At 40.2% G+C, this 16328-nt stretch overlaps 1 long non-coding RNA gene across 1 annotated transcript; it reads left to right on the plus strand.

The window, feature by feature from the left end:
- Positions 1 to 784: 784 nt before the first annotated feature.
- Positions 785 to 15374, plus strand: LOC135320083 (uncharacterized). Its single transcript, XR_010379240.1, has 3 exons — positions 785 to 886; positions 9722 to 9804; positions 14875 to 15374. It is a non-coding gene; the product is annotated as an uncharacterized LOC135320083 (long non-coding RNA).
- Positions 15375 to 16328: the final 954 nt, after the last annotated feature.

Raw genomic sequence — 16328 nt, forward strand, 5'->3', positions numbered from 1 at the left:
CAGTACAGAGACCTTTTCTGTCATCTTTCCAGCAGAACAGTTTTGTATACTAATTGGAAAAACAGATTTCTGATGCAACATTCTATATTCTGTACTTAGTCTTGTTTTATATAAGGAAACAAATGTACTGAGCAAATATAACCACAAGACGCCCATTCCACAAATTGGGCATCATTTGAATCGTTCACAGTAATTTGTTAGGTTATGTTAAGAACCTAAGGAAGTCAGTCAGTCAGTCCATAAAAATAATCATCATCTGTGGTGTTTAAGAGCCTGATAAGTTGCAACCATCTTCCCACCCAAGTTCAGAACCAACTGAGAAATAAATTCAGGAGTCCAACCAATGGAGATGGAAATAATCAACTTTGTTACTGATGAAATGATTGAAGAATGTGGCCTTAAATCTAGGAGCCAATGAACTTCCCAGTACATTCCTGCTGACTTGAACTCTGGGCTCCACTCTTGGGGGCAGCGCCCACCCCATGAGCTCCTCTTATAGTGGAGAGCAAATCTACTCTATGTGGGCAAGCAAATCTGAAAGACAAGTCACTCAGAGAACCCTGAGCCAAGCATGTTCATCTTCTTCCGAATTCACCAGTCAGATGCGCCACTCCTTCTTCTCCAGGGAGAGGTGATTTGTCAGGTGGGGGCACGGAGAAAAGCTGGACTTGTCCCCATGTCCTTTTCCCTCCGGTAGCAGACTCTGTAGCTGCCCTGTCTCTATCCATAAAGATTTACCACTCAAAGCTGACTTCCAACTGCCTGTATATCTATCACTTTGCCCAAGGGATTCCTCCAAAGCCAGGGAAGCAGCAGCCCACAACCAGTGACTGACGGGAGCTGGTAAATACCCTCACTCTCTTCCCATTACATGGATGACTCTGAGGTACGTGGTCTGTGCTGCTTCACAGAGATACCTGATGGGATTAAACGCCAGTGACCCACAATAACACTGGCCCAGTAACACTTTTTTTTAATTGAACTATAATTGATTTGTAATATTGTGTTAGTTTCAGGTGTACATCAAGATATTGAATATAGTTTCCTGTGCTATACAGCAGGACCTTGTTATTTATCTATTTTATATATAGTAGTTTGTATCTGCTAATCCCGAACTCCTAATTGATCCTTCCCCCTGACTTTCCCCTTTGGTAATCGTAAGTTTGTTTCCTATGTCTGTGAGTCTGTTTCTGTTTTGTTAATAAGTTCATTTGTATTATTTTTTGGAGTCCATGTATAAGTGACATACAATATTTGTCTTTGTATGAGTTACTTCACTTAGTATGATGATCTCTAGGTCCATCCTTGTTGCTACAAATGGCAGTACTTCATTCTTTCTTATGGCTGAGTAATATTCCATTGTGTATATACATATATATCACATCTTCTTTATCCATTCATCTATCTATGGACACTTAAGTTACTTCCATGGTCTTGGCTATTGCAAATAGTGTTCCTATGAACATTGGGGTGCATGTATCTTTTCGAATTAGAGTCTCCTCCAGATATATGCCTAGGAGGGGGATTGCTGGATCATACGGTAACTCTATTTTTAGTTTTTTAAGGAACCTCCATACTGTTCTCGATACTGGCTGCACCAATTTACATTCCCATCAACAGTGTAGGAAGGTTCCGTTTTCTCCACACCCTCTCCAGCATTTGTTATTTGTAAACTTTTTGATGATGGCCATTCTGATTGGGGTGAGGTGATACCTCGTTGTAGTTTTGATTTGCATTTCTCTAATGATTAGCAATGTTAAGCGTCTTTTCATGTACCTATCGGCCATCTGTATGTCTTCCTTAGAGAAATGTCTGTTTCGGTCTTCTGCCCATTTTCTGATTGGGTTGCTTGTTTTTTGGTTATTGAGTTGTATGAGCTTTTTGTATATTTTGGAAATTAAGCAATTGTCAGTTGCATCATTTGCAAATATTTTCTCCTATTCCATAGATTGTCTTTTTGTTTTGTTTATGGTTTCCTTTGCTGTGCAAAAACTTGTAAGTTTGATTAAGTCCTGTTTGTTTTTGCCTTTTTTCCTATTGCTTGGGAGACTGACCTAAGAAAATGTTGCTTGATTTATGTAAGAGAAAATTTTACCTATGTTCTCTTCTAGGAGTTTTAAGGTGTCTTGTCTTATAGTTAAGTCTTTAAACCATTTTGAGTTTATTTTTGTGTGTGGTGTGAAGGAGTGTTCTAACTTTGTGAGGCTGTCCAGCTTTCCCAGCACCACTTGCTGAAGAGACTGTCTTTTCTCCTTTGTATATTCTTTCCTCCTTTGTCAAAGATTAATTGACTGTAGGTGTGTGGGTTTATTTCTGTGCTCTCTATTCTGTTCCATTGATCTATATGTCTGTTTTTTGTGCCAATACCATGCTGTTTGGATTACTGTAGCTCTGTAGTATCATCTGAAGTCTGGGAGGGTTATGCCTCCAAGTTTGTTCTTTTTCCTCAGAATTGCTTTGGTAATTCTGGGTCTTTTGTGGTTCCATATAAAATTTAGAAATATTTGTTCTAGTTCTGTGAAAAATGTCATGGATAATATTATAGGGGTCATATTAAATCTGTAAATTGCTTTGGGTAGTATGACCATTTTAACAATGTTAAGTCTTCCAATCCAAGAGTATGGAATATCTTTCCATTTCTTTGAATCATCTTAAATTTCCTTTATCAGTATTTTATAGTTCTCAGAGTATAGGTGTTTTGCCTCCTTGGTTAGGTTTATTCCTAGATGTTTTATTTTTTTGGTGCAATTTTAAATGGGATTTTTTTTTTTTTTACTTTCTCTTTCTGATCTTTCATTGTTAGTGTAAAGAAATGCAACAGATTTCTGTGTATTAATCTTGTATCCTGCTACCTTGCTGAATTCATTTATTAGTTCTAGTAGCTTTTGTTTCGAGTCTTTAGGGTTTTCTATATAGAGAGTATCATGTTATCTGCATATAATGACAATTTTACTTCTTCCCTTCCAATTTGGATACCTTTTATTTCTTTTTCTTTCTGATTGCTGTGGCCATGACTTCCAATACTGTGTTCAGTAAAAGTGATGAGAATGGGCATCCTTGTCTTATTCTGGAATTTAGCAGGAAAGCTTTCTCCTTTTCACCGTTGAGTATTGTGTTGAGTGTGGGTTTGTCTTAAATGGATTTTATTATGTTGAGATATGTTCCTTCTGCACCCATGTTGGTGAAATTTTTTATCACAAGTGAATGTTAAATTTTATCAAATGCTTTTTCTTCATCTATTGAGATGATCATGTGGTTTTTATCTTTTATTTTGTTGGTGTGGTGTATCACATTAATTGATTTGCGTATGTTGAACCCTCCTTGTGACTCTGGAATGAATCCAACTTGATCATGGTGTATGATTCTCTTTTATGTGTTGTTGGATTTGGTTTGATATTTTGTTTAGGTTTTTTTTACATCTATTTTCATCAAATGTATTGGCTTATAATTTTATTTTTTGTAGTGTCTTTGTCTGTTTTGGTATCAAGGTGATAGTAGCTTCACAGAATGATTTTAGGAATGTTCCTTCCTCTTCAGTCATTTGGAAGAATTTGAGAAGGACTGGTATAGATTTTTCTTTGTATGTCTGGTAGAATTCCCCAGTGAAGCCATCCAGTCCTGGGCTTTTGTTTGCAGGAATTTTTTTTTTTTTAATGTTGTTGTTACAGATTCTACTTCATGTCTAGTGATTGGTCTGTTCAAATTATCTGTTTCTTCTTGATTCAGTTTTGGCATGCTGTATGTTTCTAGAAACTTGTCCATTTTTTCTAGGTTGTCCATTTTGTTGGCATATAACTGTATTTTCTTTTCTTTCATTTCTTTTTTTTTTTTTTGTATTTCTGCAGTATCAATTGTTATTTCTCCTCTTCTATTTCTTATTTTGTTTATTTAAGTCCTCTCTTTTCTTCTTGGTGAACCTGGCTAGAGGTTTGTTGATTTTGTTTATCCTTTAAAAACAAACAGCTTTTGATTTTATTGACTTTTTTCTATTGTTTTTTAATCTCTATTTTTATTTCCTCTCTGATCTTTATTATGTCCTTCCTTCTGCTGACTTTAGGTTTTGTTTGTTATTTTTCTAATTCTTTTAGGTAGTAAGTTAGGTTGTTTATTTGAGATTTTTCTTGCTTTTTGAGGAAGGCCTGTATCACTATGAACTTCCCTCTTAGGACTGCTTTTGCACATCCCATATTTTGTATGGTTGCATTTTAAACTGTCATTTGTCTCGAGGTATTTTTTTATTTCTTCTTTGATTTCATCATTGACCCATTGGTTTTTTAGTAGCATGTTGTTTAGTCTCTAGTAACTGCGTTTTTTCTCATTTTTTTGTTTTGTGGTTGATTTCTAGTTTCATGCCATTGTGGTCAGAAAAGATGCTTGAAATAACTTCTATCCTCTTAAGTTTGTTGAGCTTGTTTTCTGTCCTAGTACGTGGTCTATCATGGAGAGTGTTTCATATGTGGTTAGAAAGAATGTGTATTCTGTTGGGGGGGGTTTGTTTGTTTTTTGTTTTGGATGTAGTGTCCTGTAGATATCAATTAAGTCTAACTGTTCTATTGTGTCATTTAGGATCTCTGTTGCCTTATTGATTTTCCATCTGGAAGCTCTGTCCATTGATGTCAGTGGTGTGTTATAGTGTCCTACTATTGTTGTAGTTCCATCAATTGCTCCCTTTATGTCTGTTAGTATTTGTTTTATGTATTTAGGTGCTCCTATATTGGGCGCACGTGTTAATGAGTGTAATATCTTCTTCTTGTATTGATCCTTTTATTGTTATATAATGTCCTTCTTTGTCTTTCTTTATGGCCTTTGTTTTAAAGTCTATTTTGTCTGATATGAGTATTACTACCCCTGCTTTCCTGTCACTTCCATTTGCATGAAATATCTTTTTCCATCTCTTCACTTTCAATTTATGTGTGCCTTTCGCCCTAAAGTGGGTCTCTTGTAAGCAGCATACTGAAGGTTCTTGTTTTATTATCCATTCTGCCACTCTGTGTCTTTTGATCAGAGCATTTAGTCCATTGACATTTAATTATTGATAAGAATCTATTGCCATTTAAAACCTTGTTTTCCAGTTGATTTTGTATTTCTTCTTTGTTCCTTCTTTTTATTTTTCCTTTTGTGACTTGATGGTTTTCTTTTGTATTACACTTGAGTTCCTTTCTTTCTGGTTTTTGTTAATCTAGTGTATGTTTTTGATTTGTGGTTACCCTGGTTTTCAAGTATGTTAACCCATAATTATATCTGTTTGCTTTAGACTGATTGTCATATAAGCTCAAACACATTCTAAAAACCCTGCATTTTCTTACCCCCCTCCCCAGCACTTTGTGATTTTGATGTCCTATTTTACATCTTCATGTTTATCCTCTTGCTGTTCATTGTAGTTATAATCACCTTCACGAAATTGTTTTGATTTTTTTTTAATCTATATATGGCTTATTTACAGATCTTCGGTCCCTTTATATATTTGCCTTTCCTACGGTGATCTTCTCTTCCTTATAGATTCTTTCTTCCTTTCTATTTAGAAAAGATTTTTCAATATTTCTTTTAGGATTAGTTTAGTATTGTAGTATTCTTTTAGTTTTTGCTTGTGTGGGAAAGTCCTTATTTCTCCTTCTATTCTAAATGATGATCTTGATAAGTAGCGTATCCTAGGTTACAGGTCTTTTCCATTCATGATTTTGAATATATCTTGCCACTCCCCTCTGGTCTGCAAAGTTTCTGTAGAGAAATCAGCCTTATGGGGCTCTTTGAATAACATACTTTTTATTGGCTGCCTTCCTTATCCCTCTCACTTCCCTACTCCCTTAGTGTTTTCAGGGATTACCACACAAGTAAACTACTTGTTCTCAACTATTTACCTCAAGGTCTTCTTCTAGAGCAGAGGTCCATAAACTTTTTCCATAAAGAACCAGACAGTAAACATATTAATCATTGCAACTACTCAACTCTCATGCAAAAGCAGACATAAGGTCATAGACCATACATAACAAATGGACATGGCTACATGCCAGTAAAACCTGTTATTTACAAATTCACGTGGTGAGCTGGATTTGGCATATGGGCCAAGCCATAGTTTGCTGACCCCATGATCTAGAGGAATCAAGCTATATTATCTCCTGTACAGTTCTCTAGAGCTGTGTAACAAATTACCACAAACTAACTTAGCATCTTAAAACAACAAAAATTTTTTATCTCATAGTTTCTGTGGGTCAGGACTCTGGGCACAATGTAACTGGGTTCTCTGTTCAGGGTCTCACAAGGCTGAAATCAAGGTTTTGGCTGACTTGCACCCTCATCACAGGCTTGGGATACTCTTTTCAACTCACTAATTGCTGGCATAATTCAATTCCTTGCAGTTATAGGACTGAAGTCTCAGTTTTCTTGTTCTCTCTCATCCAGGAACCATTTTCTCCTCCCAGAGGCTGCTTGTCACTCCCTTCCATGTGGCCCTCTCCACAAGATTGCAGTTTTCTTTAAGGCCAGAAAGAGAATTCTTCTTTTTAAGGGCTCATTTGATTAGGTCAGCCCCCCTCCCCGGATAATCTCCCATTTTTATTTACTCAGAGTCAACTGATTAGGAAACTTAATCACATCAGCAAAATTCCTTTTCTTTTGCTATATAATGCAACCTAACCACAAAAGAGATGTTCTATCGTATTCACAGGTTCTGCCTGAACTTCAGAGGAGGGGATTATACAACGTGTGTACACTAGGAGGCAGAAATCTTAGAATTCTGCCTACTACACCCTTTGTAAATGGAATGGAAATTCTATCCCATTATGGAAATATGAAGAGGGGAGAACAAGTGCCACCTCCATACAACAAAAAACACCTGTTGAGCATGTACTATGTGCCAGGTGCTGCACTAAGCAATTTGCCTGCATCAACTCATTTCATTCTCACAGCAACTCTGTGAGGCAGGTTGCATTTTCATCCCATTTATAGGTGGTTAAGTTCTATAGATTGACAGAGTTAGCATGGAGTGAGGTAAGACTAAAACCCAGAATCCCAATTCCATAGTTTATGTTCTTAACCACTTTTTCATACTGCCTTGCCTCTGAGAATTTACATATAATTCTCCACACCCCCAGCACAAGCCATCTAATGCAAACACTGTCATGCTGCATCAATTTCTTAATATTTCAGATCTGGCCAAGTAATCATTAAACCTTAAAATTAAAAGTCAAACAATAGTCACAGAGAGAGGGTTGCGGACAAACCTTTTCTTTAACTGGAATCAACTATGCCAAATATGGGTGAAAACTCAAGATTCACATTGGAAAAGGATATATGAAGTGTTGCCTTCTTCTTGCTTACATTCTCAGATGAAACAGTGGCATTGGAAGTCATTAAGAAAGGGGGAGAGGAAGGAAACAACTGTTATTAAAGCACCTACTATGTGCAGTGCAGTACATCCCTTATTTCTTTTAAGCCTGATCTCAACCGTGAAAAGCTTGTTATTAGTCCTCTTTTGTAAATGAAACTATGCTTAGAAAGCTTGAAAAGGCTGCACATTGTCACCTGATGTCTGTTTCCCTCTTCTTCCTGAATAATAGAACACTGGATTCATTCAGGGTGAAAATGCGATCAGCTAAAAGACCTCATTTCCCAGTCTTCCTTGCAGCTTGGTGTGGTCACGTGATGGTTTTGGCCAGTAAAAGCTAAGCAGAGTTGTTGTGTGGGACTTCGTGTGAGGCTGCTTACAGAAAGCTAAACCACTCAAGAGTTACCATTTTTGACCTTTCTTCCATACACCTTCCAGCTATTCTGGAATTCTGACATCATTGTGGGAGCTCCAGATGCCACCTTGAATCTTGAGGTAACCTTGAGGTGGAAGCCACTTGCTAGGAGGATGGAGCAGGAGGGTACAAGGGCTTAGGTTCCTGATGATCATGGCGCCACCATAGCAGCCCTGGAGTGTACAACTCAAGAATTATTATTATCTTTTTGAATTGCCTTTTGTGGAAGAGAAAAAATCCTCTCTTTTAAACCACCGTTGTTTAGGATTTGCCTTATGTATAGCTTAATAACTGGTGGAGAGGGATTAAATCACTTTACCTAGGTTGCCCTGTAGTAATAGATTGAGAATGAAAACCTGGCTCTCTCAGTCTACAGTATGCTTGGGGCTAACCATTTCTATCTTTTGGTTGGAAAGTAGGAATGGTACTTTAGTTGGCAGATGAAGATATCGTGATGTGACTTCATGGACTCAGATCTTTATTTCACACATTCTCCTTTGATTCCAGCTTCCAGAGGGCTCTGTCAGCTCTGCTAAAGACACTGCCTTACTGAGATGGAAAACCGTTGGAGAATATTGAGTAGATGAGTAAAATTTGCTCTTCCATTTTACGAGCATCCCTGTGGCTACTTGGTGGAGAACAGGCTGTAGGGAGTGAGGGGTAGAAGCCAGGAGGCCAGTGCCTGAATGGTTCCGTTACTTCCCACTTCACTCCTGGAAACACATTCTTACAGCTATTCAAACTAGATATATGGGAAGAAGCTACATTCAACACAGAAATGACGTCTTTAGAAGCTGATTTCTTTCTGATCATACTCACTGCAGAAAAGTTGATAAAAACAGAAAGATATGTATGGGAGAAAAAATTGACCGATACGCTACCTCCCAGATACAACTCCTGTTGACATTTTGGTGTGTTGCCCTCTTATCTGTGTGGTTTTATGTAGCTAGTTCATAATATGCATATCCATTCATATTCCACTTGATCTGTTAACCTCATATAATAAGCATTTTACCAGTAAAAGAATTATTTATTCTAATGGAAGCATAATATTCTATTTTAGGGCTGTCTAAAATTGAACTCAACCAGTCCACTAAATAATTCATCAATGAAGATTTTATGCATAAATTTTGATCTGCATTTTAGATTTGCTTTCCATAAGACAGATTCCAGAGGCAGAACTAGCAAGTCAAACAGAATGTATTTTAGGTTTTTGATGCTCACTGTCAAATGGTTCTTCAGAAGGGTTGTATCCTATATAAATCCCCATAGGTTTACTAAAGTTATAAATGACCTTTAAGAAAAAATATGTATCCTTCATTAGCATCATCCTCTTAAAGAAAAAAAAAATTTAAATGAGAAAGTGTCAGAATTTCACACATCATACGCCTAGCAGAGAGGGTGAAAAATCAGATTCTGAGTATGAAAGAATCATTAGAGTTTCTAGGCCAAAGCTGCAGTTAAATTATGATCCATATGAAACCAAGTGCATGTGGGGTACGCTTTATAGGCAGAGAAGCCGTCATCACTAAATATATGTGGTTGCTAAGAGACTAAATTGGGGACTAAGAATTAAATTTAACACATTCTCCTCAGATTGAGTTATTCCAGGACTAGCCTTCTCTTGTTTCTAAATGGTATGACATGGAAACATTTGTGACCAACTGGTATTCAGCCAGAAGGAAAGAAATATGTGGAGAGAGGAGAGAAACAGTAGGAAGATGTGGGTTCTAGAACAATTCATTACTTCCTTACTCTAGCTCACTCACTTGACCCTTTGAGTCGAGTAAAGCCGGAATAATATTGCCTGTCTTATCTCGGCTACCTCACAAAGCTTTTTATGAAGGTCAAATATGGCAAAATGATTGACAACCGAAGAGTGTTAGCACCGTGTTGAAGTCTCAGGTGCACTGATCAGGATACAGATATATAATGAAGTGCTTTAGTTCCTGTCACTGGGTTTGTCTTGTGTTCAATTACAGCAGATTCAACGAATCCATTCAAAAAAGGATGCTCATGCAAGTCATCGTTTTGAGCCCCCGATGAGACAGAGATTTCCTAACGGGTAAGTATTGCGTGTCTTCCACCCATGTGAGTAAGTGTCCAAAACCCCTGTGTTAGAAGGAAACAGGATTATAGACCCCTGTCTGATCTCCCTTCTTAACGGTGTGTTCTAGATGAGAGCAAGATGGGGGCCCATGTAGCAATTTCTTCCTTTCCTGCATCTGAGCCTACCCTACCCCCATCTTGCTATTCTATCCCCACCCTGAGCTGCCAGGCAAGCTACTTCTCAGCCCTCAAGTCTCAGGAAAGTCATCTCTTCTAGCACGAATACAGATGAAGCCATTATGTACTTTGGTTCCAGAAACATAGTGATAAACCAACCTCTCTGCACGGACACATTACTTTGTACTATATACTCAGATGTGTTAATGCGTACGTATAATCAGTATTCCCTTGGTCGCACAAAATGTTGAGCATAGCAACAAGTTGAGGTTGCTGAAGCCTGATGCTAATCAGGCCAAACTTTTATATCTAAATCGGACTGAAGTATACTCCGAAGAACAGGAGCTTTTAAAATCTGGTCCTCCTAAATCCTCTACCAGAGATTGAATTCAGTGGTTCTCGGTTGTCTGGTGATTCTATAGCAATGGAAACTCTAATAAATACTGATGTCTGTGAACTACCCCCAGAGATTCAGACTTAATTCATCTGTGTTAGGACTTGGGCATCTGTACATTTTAAAAGCTCCCCGGGGGGATTCTAAAGTGCAGCGAGGCTGAGAACCGCTGCTCTGAAAGTGTCTAAGGTTGAGATGACTGATCTAACTAATTAAAGCTCGAGGCTGAACACTCTGGGCTTCCCGGACATCTGCATAAAGTCTCTTTCTCTCTCCCACGCTCTCACTCTCTTGTTCCCTTGCTCTCTCACTCTGTCTTCTGTTTATCCAATAAGTTGCTTTGGAATGACTCTGCTGTTTTTCAGCCAATCCGGTAAGAACTCCAATCCTGATGGTTCACATGGAAGCAACCTGAGATCTTTAAAACCTAGGTAAATCATTGACTGTGAAAGGAGGAGACAAGACGTTGGGTTCCCTTTCCTACTTCAGTTTGTGTCCCATGGGTGGCCTTGTTAACGGGAGGGGACAGAAGAAGCCTGGAGAAAACACTGCCATACTGAGACTCGCCAAACCTTCATAAAGTTTCACTCTTGGAATCGGGTATAGACCCCGTGTGATACCATCTGACTCCCATGTGGTGGATGTCACAGAGCCAATAAGTATCCTAAGACTCTCGGAACCAGGCAGTTTCTGCTTTTTTGTTTTAAATCCCGGGATCCTAAGGAGCCATGACTCTTGGGGTGAAGTGCAGGCAGGACTGAGGTGTCCCGGTGTCAGTGACTCAGAAGCGCTCTTCACAGAAGATCATCCTTGCATGAAGTGAGTTAGTCGTGGTGCTTCTTCAAAAGCCAACCTCTGATTGTAAGTTTCTGGAGGGCTGGGTTCCTGTTTCCCGACCCTCGCTGTCTGTCACAAGACTAAAATAACATGGGTGCCTCCCTGGTGCCATGTTGCTCTGGGAGGGGCTGTGCTCTGCTGGGGCGTATTGATGAGCCAGGAGGTCCCGAAGATTTGGGGCTGCAAGCCTCCAGCATCCCTACACCGATCGTCTCCCTGACAACCAGCATGTCTGCATGACTGATGAATATTACTTAGAAAGCTCTGAGCTCAACTCTTCTCCCAGAGCTGCATTAGCCTGAGAACTCATTCAGCTGGTACTCCACTCCACTTTGATTGCTGCAATCAGGGCCTCAACCACCGTGAGAATGAGAGAAGTCACAGCCCGGTCAGATCATGATACTTTTCAGAAAACATCAAATAGAAAAATTGTGCCATGCCTTTTATCTCAGCATCTTGGGTCCTTTTTTTTTTTTTTTTTCCTATTTCTTTTATCGTTGTTACATCATATAACCAAGATTTTTATGCTAAAAAATAAAAGTTCCAAGAAAATGCTGTTTCTGCCATTTCCACTCTATGAAAGTGAAGAAGCTGACGCTAAGGCTCCTGCTGGAAGAAAGCCCTTTCTCTGCTTTCATTGCAGGGTTCTCAAAGCAAGATAATGAGGATTCCTCTAGGTCATGATGTTCCCCTTCTTCCCCTGCAAAAAAATCAGCTGATTCTCACATGGATACATTTAGTATAAGTCCATGAAAGAGATACATTTCCTGGAGCCTTATCCTACAGCATCGTTTCTTGCTAATTCTGAAACAAGCCACTCCCCGAGACAGATAGACCGAATTGCATCGGCTGGCCTGACTCCACGGCCCCCGTGCCAGGGCTGAACCCCGAGAGCGCCAGTGGGGACCTCTGGACTTCCACGTTCATTTCTGAATTTGATACCGCACCAGCTTTTTGGCTCCCAGTTTCTGTTTTTGCGTCGGATTTTGGTTTTACTTGTCTGCCAGAAATAAGCCAGGATCTTTACAGGATAGGGAGGCTGTAGAGTTTTAGGAAACTCAGCCATGATGAGTTTTAAGAAAACTGTCAGACGGAGCAATGCATTGGTTTCCTTCTGTCTGATCCTGAATTTAATTCCAAGTTTTTAGACTACTGAATCAGCCTGAATTAAACAGAGACCTGTATAGCTTTGCAGACGTCTCTCGAACATCCCTTCATCGTGAACCAGGCATCCATATGTGCAAAAAAGCCACCATCTCCAGTTCTAAATAGATACAAATTTCCCAGAACTCACTTGGCCAAATTTTACAACACACACAAAAAGAAAAGACAAAGGAAAGAAAAGATGGAAAAAACCCAACAAAGAATTCAGCCCTTCCTCCCTCTTGCTATTTGAATTCTGTGACTATCATTTTTCTTCTGATCATTTAGTGGGAAGGCTAGAAGATTAAAAAAAAAAAGACACAAATGGAAAGCAGAGGCGCAGGAAGGGAAGAGGGAAGAGGCAGAGAGGAAGAGCCAAGCAGTGCGGCGACAGAAGCGGCAGCCCCCGCGCCTGCTGCTCCCCACTTCTGCCGGCAGCCCCGCCAACCGTGGTGCCCCGCAGCCGCCTGAGATGGTGCGAGCTGACCCCGCAGCCGTGCCCACTCGTCCGGGCCATGACGTAACTCAGTTCCACAGACATTTACAGACGCCCTTCTTTGTGTATATGGAGCGACAGCCTCAGGCCTTAGGAACTTGCAGGGAAATGGGGAGACGAGGTGTTAACAGAGAAAATCATGTGCGGAAGCGCAGAGTTAAGGCCAAAGTGGTGTGGGAGGGCAGGGTGCTCTGGGGGCGGTTGGGGAGCAAGGTGAGTGGTGTGGGCTGATGCAGGAGAGAGGTGGGTGGCAGGGATGTGGGTGGGCAGGAAAGAAGGGGAAGGATCTTCTAGACCCATCTTTCTCCTGACTTTCTCCATTATGTGGCAGGGGGCCTCTGGGGGACAGTGCCCTTACTTTTCTTCAGATGCTCAGCTATCATTTTAAATCAGCCTGGATCCACGTGTCATTAGTGAAAGGATCAGCACTTTTCTTCAGAAGGGACCATTTGTCCAACACGTGGGACATTCCTCTTTCCTGTCAGTGTGGGGCTAATTGCCTGAAAATTTTATTACTTTTTTTGCAGTAAGACCTTCTTCTGCAGTGGATTTCACCAGGCTCGGCCGGTGGACTCATCCTCCTATTTGGGGTATCACACTGTTGTTTGTAAGATAATCCTGCTAAAATGGGGATGAGTGATCCCTTCTTTTTCCCATTCCTCTGTCTCTGGAGATGTGTGTTTAGACAGGAAGGCTAAGAGGGCACAGGAGAGAGCAAATAAACTCTCACTGGTGCCGTTCGTTCAGTTCACTCACTGTAAGAATCAGGGCCTCAGAATCAGACGGGCGAACGAATGGTCTGCTTCTGCTCTGGGACTCCATTTTAAAATGCTGCTTAATGGCTGGATTTAGCACACATGCACGCCTGCACACACGCACGCCTGCACACACGCACACACACACCCAAAACTGATAGTTGAAGACCAAAAGCAAATTCCTAAATGCCATAGCTCCTTTAATGTGTAGGCTAAAAAAGGTGTACCAGTGAAGATGACCCACAGACTAGGAGGAAATCTTTGCCAACAATGTATGTGACAACTCAGTAATAAGACAAACAGCCCAACTAAAAAAATGGGCAAAGAATCTGAATAGACATTTCTTCAAAGAAGATATACAAATGGGTAATAAATAATGAAAGGCAATACCATTAACTATGAGGATGATGCAAATCAAAACCACAATCAGATGTCACTTCCCACCTACTAGGATGGCTATAATATAAAAGATAGACAGTAACAAGTGTTGGTGAAGATGCAGAGAAAGTGGAACCTCCACACGCTGCTGGTGGGAATGGAAGATTGTGCAGCCACTTTGGAAAACAGTCTGGCAGTCCCTCGAAAAGTTAAAACACAGAGTTACCTGCGTATCACCCAGCGGTCCCACTCCTAGGTATCTACCCAAGAGAAATGCAAACATATGTCTTCACAGAAATTTGTACATGGATGTTCGTCGCAGCATTACTCATAATAGCCGAAAACTGGGAACAACTGAGGTGTCCATCAAGAGATGAACGGAGGAAACAAAACGTAGTCTCTCTATCTAATGAAATAGTCAGCCATAAAAGGGATGAAATACTGACACAGGCTACAACATGGATGAACCTTGAAAACATTATGCTGACTGAAAGAAGCCAGTCACAGAAGGTCACGGCATATTGTATGATTTAATTTATATGCAATATCAGACTAGGCAAATCTCGAGACAGAAAGTACATTGGTGATTATCAGGGTGGGTACTGTGGGAGGATGCTTGACGGACAATAGGAAGTGAGTGCTATTCGGTCCAGGGATTTTTTTTAGAGGTGATGAAAATGTTATCAAATTGATTGTGTTGATAGTTGCTAGTTAACATCACTGAAACTGCACACTTTCAAAAAGGAGGCACCAGAAAAAAAAAAAACCTAAATCTTTGTCCCACTTTTCCTTTCTGACAGGTGTGACAAAATGAAGGGACAAAAATCAAAGGACAATGACTTGAGCACTGCTACCTTCTAATATGCGCCGTCAAAACAGTTAAAATTGGTGCCTATCTATTTCCAGGAGCCAGTCCTGTGGCCGTAAATGACTGTGGGGACACGCACATCTCATAACCCACTTTGCTGTGGAGTAATGCTGACAGCCGAGGACACTGTCTCGGAAGGCAAGAATCCCAGGTTGGGAGTGAGTGGTCCCTCACAGCAATGTTACCCGGCGTCTCCTAGAGCCAGAGTCATCTTCATGGGCTGAACCCAGGCCAAGCTGTTCAAGAGACAAAGGTGAGACATTATCACTCTGTCACAGAATCTGGATGAAAAAGATTAGATTTCTGTGCTCCCCAAACAAGTTTACACGTGCACGCCCGCACACACACGCACACATACACACACACACACACACACACATACACACTCAATAGCATACCGCTGGTTTCTTAAAATGTGCTTTTTTGAGTGTTTATTACCAAGGACCCAGTAATTCCACTTTTGGAAATCCATTCTAAAGAAATAGTCTTCAATTCAGACAAAAGCTATAAATGTGCTCAAAGACATTTATCACAATATTCCTTCGATCAGTGAAAAATTGCCCCAAATTGGGGAATGGTGAAATAAACCATTCCACTCTCATAAAGCCACTGAAATAATGACAGTAAAGTTGTGTTTTTTAGACTATATTCAGTGAAAAAGCCTTTTAAAAGAATGTAGAGTGTGTTGTGCATCAACAATGTAGGTGTGTGGGAATGTACACAGATAAAGTAGCAGTGACATTAGGATGTTGGGACAGAAGCTTGTCTTTTTCTTTTCTTTTTCCCCATTTTTTCCATAATGAGCTTTTATTACTTTTAGGATAAAATATATACAGTTGGCTCTCCATATCCTTGGGTTCCGCATCCTGACTGAAGATCAAGAAGAGGTTCCTATAAATTGGTACCATGGATAGCCAGGTAGCCAAACTTCCCCCTAGGGTTTTTCTCCCCCACAAAGATGCTTTTATTCAAGTATATAAGCTTGAGAAAATGTCAATTTTCCATATCATTACTTCACCACATTTAAATTTTAAAAAATTCTGGTAAGAATACTTAGAATGAACAGAAAGGCCTTCTTCTTTTTTTTTTTTTTTTGTCCCTGTGAAGTGACTTGAGTTCAGTTCACGTGTCCCTGGAACCAAAGCATGATTCCTTTCGTCTCTACAAATTGCCCCTCAGCTGTTGGTTTTCACAGAATAAAGCCATCAAGAGTTGGAGCTCTTTTCTGTAAAATGTACAATACTCTCTCCCTCTCCCCCAAGGGCTTTCATTAGGCAATAGCTCACCTGAGCCTTCTCCAGGCCGTCTACTGGACTAAAGTGTGGAGAAGCTGTTCTTTCTGTTCAGCATCCATCGGGTTGCTTACGGCCTTTGTATGCTGCTCGTGGAATCACCGCGGTGCTCGCATAGGGGTTGTATTCATTTCCTTTCACTTCCATAGCAAACTACCACAAAGGGAGTGGCTTAAAACAACACGAGTTTATTCTCTTAC

The sequence above is a fragment of the Camelus dromedarius genome, chromosome X, assembly GCF_036321535.1.
Source record: "Camelus dromedarius isolate mCamDro1 chromosome X, mCamDro1.pat, whole genome shotgun sequence".
NCBI lineage: Eukaryota > Metazoa > Chordata > Mammalia > Artiodactyla > Camelidae > Camelus > Camelus dromedarius.